We start from the raw sequence: 9,543 nt of genomic DNA, 5'->3' as shown, positions 1-9,543 counted from the left end.
ATCGTTGTCGTGAATATTGCAGACCAAAGAAATTAAATTAAACACAGCTCATTGAACTCTTTAAAAAGCAATAACCATAAGCAGTAACGTATATACTAACGGGATAGGCAAATTCTATATTCCACATGCATTTTTCTTATGCTATCACGCCAGCCTTGACAAGTTTGTAGAACTATGTTCAATTCCAGTAATAAAGATAGGTTTTTAAAGCGATCTGGTTAGACCATCGTTTGGGGATGCTCTGTACTCGAGAACATGTGTCTCAACTTGTTCAAAGCACCGAATGAATTACCAAAGATCACACATGTGTTTTCTTCTAAAGTTTATATTAACAAACACTGCGATTGGATCAGCTAGTCGCAACTGCAGCCAATCATAAAACGGTGTTTGTCACTGAGTTTTCGTAATGAAATCCGCCAAGGGTGTATGGGGAGTAAAGTGGACCGAAACCCATTGGCTAGCGAAGATGGTCTCATACGATAACAATTAACCATTTGAGTTCAAGCTTTGAGTTTAAACTGATTATTAAGCCTCAGCAGAAACATGCCTTCGGGGACGTCCAAACCCATCAACAAACAGGCCTAGACATATTGCAGTTTCTATCTAAAAATATCGACTAACTTAGTGAACAAGATTGATGTTAATTTACAGCGACACGTGTTCAAGAATTTGAATATATTAAACATTATTAAAATATGTACGAACAATATCCTGTATGAATTTATTGCTGACTACAGTTTAGCTGACTGGTTTGGGCGGCTCGACGATTTGAGGTTGAATTGGCTGCGGGGTTTGTAGGCGCATTCCGCCAGAGTGCCGAACTGTAAGCAATGACACGTTATATATGCTGTCGAGTAGGTGTCGCCATGTTTAATAATGGTTCCATCTGGAGCCTTGCAATTTCGACCTAAAATTCATTATGGGTTCATTATCGATGATTTTAAGACTACTGGTAGTTTTAACATTTGAATTTAATTTAATTAAGTTTTGTATATTCTATATCCAATTATGAGCACAACCCCAATAATGACAAAACATAAAATAACAAGAAATTATATTGAGCAATTGTTACCGTTAGGACACACAGGACAGCATTGGTTAGGATCGTGGACGGCATCGGCACAACCGACGGAAAAGCAGTATACAATGGCACAGTAGGCTTGTCCAGAGGACGAACACTGGCAGATCTCACATGGAGAGGGATCGAAGGACCCGACCGGGTAGACCTTACCGTGGTAAAGGCAGCCTGAAGATGTGACAAGGTCCTGACCACTGACCGTCAGAAAAATTGCGGCTATAAGACAAAGGCTGTGTATTGTTAGAGACACCATCTTCTTTGTATGTCAAGGGTCGGTGGAAGGAATGGAGTGCTTATCTTTAGTTATAGCCCTACTAAGATGTTGTACATTTTATAGATATGCACATATTGCAATACAAGCAAATGTATGGTTCTGATAATAGTTCTACTAGGCAGATTTTAGATTGATTCCAAATTTGGTGTCGATCAGTTTTGCGGTTAAGCGCACTGGTCATAATAGGACTTTACTAATCTCCTTCAGAAAAAGAGTTCTATAAAACAAATAGATAAATTTCCAAATTTCAATGCATGATTATTTGAAAATGTAATAGGCCATTGCTAAAGATATCATATCTAAATTTCTAAAGTAGATCTGATGAGAACTTTGTTCCTGAATATGTTATTTCTTTTTTCATTGCAGAAATGTTCACACATATGAAAATATACATTTGATATGAACGTATAACATCAGATCAATTAAACACAGCCATTACAATACAGTTTGAGGGTTTGTTTTGAGTTTTACCGATAAATTTGTATGTCAATATACAGGAATACAGTCATGGTTTTCTAAATTGCAATTTACGGCGCACAAAAAATTGCGCTAGTTTTAGACTGATTATTCTCATTTCCAAACACTATCTGTACACATATTTGATTCCAAAAAACTCCTGGGACATTTTACTACAGATATCGTCACTTTATTTGCCTCTGATACTCTTTTAAACACCATCACCAGTCCCGTAAAGTGAAGTGGAGCAGTTTGTTTACACGTAAAATTGGCGACTCTCGATCTCGACGTACATTAACATACTTCATTTTCCGAGGTTGGTTAGCATGTTTAAGAGATAGTCTGAGACAAGTTAAGTGATGATATCAGTAGTAAACTGCCTAAAAAATTTAATGGTTCTAAATTTTTTCACAAAATTTGTATGGAAATAAGGTTAGTCAGTCCAAATCTAGCACAATTTTTTGTGCGCCGTAAATTGCAGATTTATACATTGGGAGGCACTGTAACTCCCAGGTCGTCCATCCGATTTTTTTCAGACCGGGAGATACAGACCTGCAGCTAGTCATTGCTCAATCTGTTAATTAAAAATACAATGCATTTGTACCTTTTAAGAACATTTTTAGATACCCATTGTGATGAGACCGTCGGTGTGCGCGTGTGTGCGTGCGTGTTCAATTAGAAACAATGCTATATAAGAAATCAATTTTGTTATAACTTTAACCTTTTTATTTTTTTTTTCAAATGTAACCATGAAATTCAACTATTTCAATGTATAATACTGCCTGTTTACTATGAATGCAAAAACCCGACTAGACTAGATTGAAAATGTTTACCCTTACAATGTCAATTACAAACTTCAAAATGTTTTCAAATTATGTATCCAAAACGTTTAGAAAACTCAAACACAATAAATAATCATCGTATTGAGTTTTTGTCACCGAATATCACAGCATGTCTTAAAATAGCACTTTTGATACGATGCTCCATAACCTTCAACATTATATGTACATTTTGATTTGATCAGGTATATGAATCAGCGTGATTCCGGATTTCATACTCTAAATGCTTCTGCCCCTTTTCAAAATTCAGTCCATTAAGAGGTGTCCTAGCTAGGTTTACCCGCCATATTGGCGACTCAATTTCAACAACAGGTGAGTGCTGGCTCCGCTGTTCCTTATCATTCTCAGAAAGATATCTTGTTCGTTGCGATTTTGGCGTCGGTTTTCTTGTAGGACTTCGGTCAGAAAGTACTTCGGGAGTTTTTGGCGATACCTGTCTTACGTTTTTCATTTCTTCATTTTCTTCGTCCGTGTTCCTTTCATCTAGTTTATCAAGTGGTTTCCTTTTCTTTTCTTTCGTTGACTTTCTACGACGAACAGAAGGTTGAAAGGAGTCACCAACGGGAGATCTTACTGACTCAGAAGCAAGATCTCCCGTCCTATACCTTTGCCGAAAGGAAGTAAAGTTCGAGTTGTACATTGAGTTCGTAAAATCGTTACTCATGAGCAGACTTTCCTGTATATTCAACTGTGGGCGTAGTGTTTGTAATTTACTGCATTTCTTTTTTGCACGTTTTTTGTCCTCCGTCATTTTATATTCCATTTGCTTCGTATTTCAATTGTTTTGTAATTGGATCTGACCCTTTGATAGTTTTTCTTGTCTCGGCACAGGACAAAATATTCTGAAAACAGCAAAGACAGATGATATCCTCGATGAAAAGAACGACAGAGAGTTGTTGTATTCGCCACTGAGGAAACCGTCCTTCTAGCACAAGGGAACATGTCTGTGACATCATTGCAATCAAGGCATTTAGCATGAGAATATATGTGAAGACCGTATAGACAATGAAGATCGTAATCGCAACCCAAGGAATTCGGGCGGAATAAAGTACGCCAATATCATCAACTCCGATCCCGAGCTTAAACATTGACATCATTGTGCTACCGTACGAAGTGAAATCCTCTTCATCTGTTCCTCGAAACACTATATACATTCCAGCGGTGAAAGAAAACAATACAAATAGAATAACCAGTCCAAATCGGAAAAGATCCCCAATAATCACACGCTTGATTAGTTCTGTGAAGAAACTAAAATGTTTAATTGGTGAACGAAAAAATACATTCAACCACCACCCGCAAATTAAAGCTAAGATTAGAGGAATGTTATCATGTTCCTCTGTTATCGACCACAAAACATCAACGATCATTGTACCAGATAGCATCAACATAGGAATGATGTATTCCAAATTATGAACAAAGTAAGAGCGTTTATTTTTCTTACGAAACTTAGCGCTCAACAAACAAACTGCTATAAAACCGTAGAAGGCACCTGCAACAAAAGAAACCCATCGAAATCCGTAAACAAAATTTTCAGACAGCGTAGTAGCATTGTTTTCATTCACACTTGGGATGCTTAATTCAACATTATATACGCTATAGATAGTCAAGACTATCATGAAGGCATAATGTAGTACCATCCATAATATGAAAAACCATTGGTACGAATTCCATTTCATTTTGATGATATTTTTTACAGGCGGTAACTCAATAATACGATATGCGTCTTTGCTATCGTAGTCAAATCCAAAAAGCATTTCTAAAATAGATTCTGTTTCGGGGTAGGAGCAACATTGTTCACCACAGGGTGCACACTGTGTTTCATTTGAGTGCACGACGATTTTAGCTATTCCATGCATATATTGGGGAATAGTTTTCTTTGAGAAAGCAGGTGCGTGGTAGCGTTTTCCGGAGGCTCGAACGGTGCTGACAGTATCTATTTCTGTTACATCATATTCCTTAACGTCAAACAATCCATTATTTGCACTTATAAAGCAATATAAATCTTTGATGTTAAGAATCTCTTCGAAAAGTTCTGTCACACCGTGTTTGGCGGCAAGCTGAAGTGGGGTAAGGTGTTCCCTGTTTTTCAGAAACTAAACTAATGAATGGGTATGTCGATGCATATCATTTCCAGAGTGGTCTAACGTGTTTTTTTTCGATTCGGTTTTTGTTTTCCAGTTCTTGATTCAAGTGCCGCATCATTTGAATAATGGTAACTACCTTCTCTGGATATGTCGCTGCGTACTTTACCAACGAATGGAACACAGTGTCGTACTCTTCATTTTGAATGTGCAAATCAGCTCTAAACTCTAAAAGAACATCAACTATGTCGGTATTCCCCGTTAGTGCGGCGACAGTTAAAGGAAGTTGCCCTCAACATTACAGTGTTCACGAAACGAGATCCTGTTGCGCGAATGTGCAACAAAGTGGACATCTGTCAGTGGCGTAGCTACCATGTATGCTTATATGCCTGAGCATGCACATCATTTTTGGGGAAAAGGAAGAAACTCAGTAAAAAAAAAAAAAGAAAGAAAAAAAAGAATTCAAGTATTAAGGTCCATACTTAGCTATCCCTTCAACCGGTTTCCGTCACCCAATCCTACTTTATCCGGAATAAATGCTAAACAAAGACGTCTTAAGTACCAAATATAGACACGCAATGTTGTCTTACAGTATCATAATTATTATAATTATTAAAGAACAGTACACAATGCATGTACCTAATAAAGCACATCCTTTTAATTTCCCCCATAGATATCACAGCTTTATTCATTAGCATAAACTAGGTGAAAATGAACTTAAGAATAAAAGATTTGAGTGGGTCAAAAACAAGCGTCAAAAGTGTTTTCTTCTTTAATAAGCTTTTAATGAGTTTTGTGATTTTATTTTATGCCTAAACTTTAACCAAAACAATTTTAAATGCTTAAAAATATGCTTAAATAGTGAGCATTCCTTTCAATTTCTGCGATGATTGTTAGTGTTAAAAATCGTCAGAATTCATGAGCTTCCGGGGCCTTTGCCCCCTGGGCCCCCACCAGGCTTCGTCCTGGACCCACTGGGGGCCTCATGGCGGCCCCCACACCCCCGGCCAATTTAAGCATGCACTTCGTTTCTGGTCTAGCTACGCCACTGTCTGTATATCCTTCTCCAACCAACCTCTAGCATTGCCTGGATAGCCTCGATGTTGCCTTTTGTGATGGCCATATGAAGGACGGTTTGACCATTAAACTCCTCCGATTGTTCTCTCGCCATGAGAAGCAGATTAGGGCACAACTCTGATAATTTTGTAACGAGGGTGTCGTCATCCTGGTCCTTGATTGCCAAGTGTAGCAGAGACTCGCCTTGTTGTCCAGGGTTCTGATACTTCCATAGCCAATTAGGCTTTCCCATTTGTTCTAAGGTGTCAAGCCTTATAGTGGCACTCTCGGTGTCCCCGTTCCTGATATCCTTGGCGAGTCCATCAAGAAAAGTTCCCATGTCATTGCCGTTTATTGATTTTCAATTTGACCCTTTTAATGATATATGCAGACATGCGCAGAAGAACTTCCGAGTGGATTAAGCACAAGTTGTTCTGTGAAGCGTCAAAGTTTTATATTTTTGCTAAATATGCTTTAAAAAAATCGAAAATATGTAAGTTTTACCCAACTAAACTAATAATAAAAATAAACTGAATAAAATCATTTTATGATACACTATGGGGTTTTTTCACTTCCTTTACGAGTGACAAGCATTTCCTGTTTACCGTTAACGTGTTTACATTAGCAACAAGTATGTCGACCCGCGAAAACTTGATGAAATCAAACATAAGTGTATTTCGTAACATAGCATCTGATCTGGGTATAAATTCATAGAAAAGGAAGAAAGATGACTTAATATGCGACATATTATCCAGTATCATTAAGTATCATTAACTCCAGTTGTTCAGTCGTTATCTGCGGTTGATGGTGCTGGAGCCGGAGCTGGAGTGCAGTTCAAGGAAAACATGCCTCCTTTTAATGCTGTTCATTATGAACCGATATCAAACAATATTCAACTTCCGAAGGTATCGTTCACTTCCGTCTCTGAATTCATGATCATAAGAAGAAGACAAGGGGATCAAAGTATCCAAAATTTCAACGGCCTAGATAACTCCGTGAAACATTTTGACGCTGGCGATATCCAGGATATCTGTTTAGCCAGAGTAAGTTTATATTTTCATACATCAAAAACAATCTCCCAAGCCCCAAAACTTCCATAAACTATATATACACGTTTCACCACACTGATTAGGCAAGCAACAGAAATCTTTTTTTAATATCATACCAAGGTGGTAAAGAATTACTAATATTCAAAATATAATCCTGTCTTCCGTCATTTTCTCCCCCCCCCCCCAAAAAAAAAAAATATAAATAAAAATATTGATTATTTTATTTTTTACACTGACAATATTATCTGATTATTCTTAACAAATTTCAGATTGATGGTTCAACAGTGTACATAAGAGCATACTGTTTAGCCTCCATGAAAAAACAGCGTTATCAAGTTTTTTTGTGCATTACTCATGCTGATGGCAAAAACAGAGTGGACTTCGCCCATTGTAAATGCCCTACAGGGTAATTTTTTTTTAGTTTATATCTTAAAAATAGCTAGCATTGTGAAACTTGATACTTCATACATACTTGAGGATTTACTATTTTTGTGAAGTGAATTTTGTTCTCTGCATACTGTTTAAAAACATAGTTATTGTGGTTGAATGCATGTTAGATAAATAGCATTTTTATTTTAATAGCTATATAGCTCATCAAAATTGCTTGTCTCTTGCACTTCACTTTAGTGTCTTATTAGTTTCTACAGATTAGCTCAAGCATGCAGTCATATTGGCGGTCTGCTTTTTTCTATATCTAATGTGCAATCCTGAACAAAAGCTTGGGTGCAAACGGACCAGAGCTGCACATCGTCACTTTGCCAGTGGAATGTTCCACAAACAATGAACCAGAAGCCAAAGCCTATTAGCACCCTGAACCTGTCAAGGCCGAAGGTAGTGGCGAGCAGTGAAACCGATGTCAATGTAGCTATGTTGTCATCACCATCACAAGGTTCAGCAATGGCAAGGTTTGACCCAAGACGTTCTGAGGACAGACACCACAGCCTCACATGGTCACTGGATCAACTAAGGGAGCTTAAAGCTAGTTTTCCCCTTACAGGTTTATTTGAAAACTTGCTTACATTAAAAAGCAATTGCTCCTTTAAAGAATGTGCAATGTCTTTCTGAAATGAAACAGATTCTTTAAATTTATTGTTAACTTGTGAATTCCAATCGATATATGTACAAATTTAATTGCTGCCTTTAATTGCTGCCTAGGAATGGCTCATTTCTGGAACATCCCAGACACTGGTGTCCCAAGTGTAGTGGAGAATGAAGTAGAGGTGACTACAGCTGTACACCCACTGCATCTGAAAATGGAAATGATGGTGTTTTCAGATGGGAACTGTAAGTTGAAAGTGTCTTCAATCATATATAACAAAGACCTAAACATAGATTAATTACATGACCAATTAAAAAGATAAAGCACCCAAGTGTACAAATGTGACATATATTTTGAGTTTATGAAAATCAATAATACATGTACAAGCATTGCACAGTATATTTTTCTCATTTAAACTACTGTATAATACAACAAAAAATATTTCTTGTTGCTTGTATAAAAAATACTTTCAATACAACCCTGTCTTTTCTCCCTTCCAACAATGGTAAGCTATAAACAATACAATTATATAAACAATCTATATTTCAAAAAATGCATTTATGGCAAACAATCATGAAGTCTTGAAAAGCTCGATAAGAAAATTTTTTGTAATTTGTCAGTGCCACCACCTTTGATAGACCAGGAGTTAATGAGCTATATAGAGAAACACACAAGAGCACAGAGACTTAGTGACCTCTGGAAAAAGCTTCATCTCGGAAGGATTACTAGTTCCATATTTGGTGATGTTCTTCAATCAGGAGACAAACCAACATGCCTTTCCAACAGATTTTATATGGATCGAATCTAGACAAGTAATTAAATTTTCATCACTATTCAAGTAGCACAATACAACACAATACTGACATTGTTTATTTCAAAAAGAACAAAAAACTAAGTGAATGTTGATATTAGAAACGAATTTCTATAATTTTAGGTACTCTGAGCTACCTCTGACAATCCAGTGGGGAGTTGACCACGAGATGGATGCTAAGGAAGACTACCTACAGATCAGAAGAGCTATTCAAATGGAACCTGATGTACAAGAGTCTGGTCTTACTTTATGTTCAACACATTCTTTTCTAGGGGCTTCCAGTGATGGAAGAGTGGTTGATAATGAAAGCATTGGGCTGCTAAAAATTAAATGTCCCTACTCCATCTCAGGACAAAATGTAACATTGTTGGGAATATCAGATAATATGTCAATGAACTCAAAACAGTTTTGTATCGAATTTGGTGAATTGGGCCCTACATTGAAAAAATCGCATAAGTACTATGCACAGGTTCAAGGTGAGATGGCCATCATCGGACTCCCCTGGGTGGACTTTGTGGTATGGACAGCGGCAAAGTCAGACAACATTTTCATTGAGAGGATTTACTTCAATGAACAATATGTAACAAATATGCTACCAAAATTAGTAGAATTTTACATGAGGCATATTTATCCACTACTAGTATTGTGAAAATTATAGAAAGTATATACATATGTATTTCAATCTGAAATAACTAAATGTATGATTGTATGTAATGTAAATATATGAGATTGATAAAATATGTTTAAACTTTCATCACTTACTCAGGAATCTTCTGAAGTTGGCTTTTTTCCATCAACTAGTGGCAAATCCAAATTTGTCAACCAACAACAAACTTGAAAAATTTTATTGATGAGAGGCA

The 9,543-nt window shown here is 36.9% G+C and overlaps 3 pseudogenes; 1 reads left to right on the top strand and 2 right to left on the bottom strand.

Annotated features, from left to right (window-relative positions):
* Positions 1-738: 738 nt before the first annotated feature.
* On the bottom strand, positions 739-1,348 carry LOC128192043 (von Willebrand factor C domain-containing protein 2-like; annotated as a pseudogene).
* Positions 1,349-2,615: 1,267 nt separating this feature from the next.
* Positions 2,616-6,124, bottom strand: LOC128155921 (uncharacterized; annotated as a pseudogene).
* A 293-nt stretch (positions 6,125-6,417) lies between these two features.
* Positions 6,418-9,332, top strand: LOC128191940 (uncharacterized; annotated as a pseudogene).
* The last annotated feature ends 211 nt before the right edge of the window (positions 9,333-9,543 follow it).

Source organism: Crassostrea angulata, chromosome 7, assembly GCF_025612915.1.
Source record: "Crassostrea angulata isolate pt1a10 chromosome 7, ASM2561291v2, whole genome shotgun sequence".
Classification (NCBI taxonomy): domain Eukaryota; kingdom Metazoa; phylum Mollusca; class Bivalvia; order Ostreida; family Ostreidae; genus Magallana; species Magallana angulata.
The sequence above is the reverse complement of the archived record's forward strand: the minus strand, read 5'-3'. Positions and strand labels throughout refer to the sequence as shown.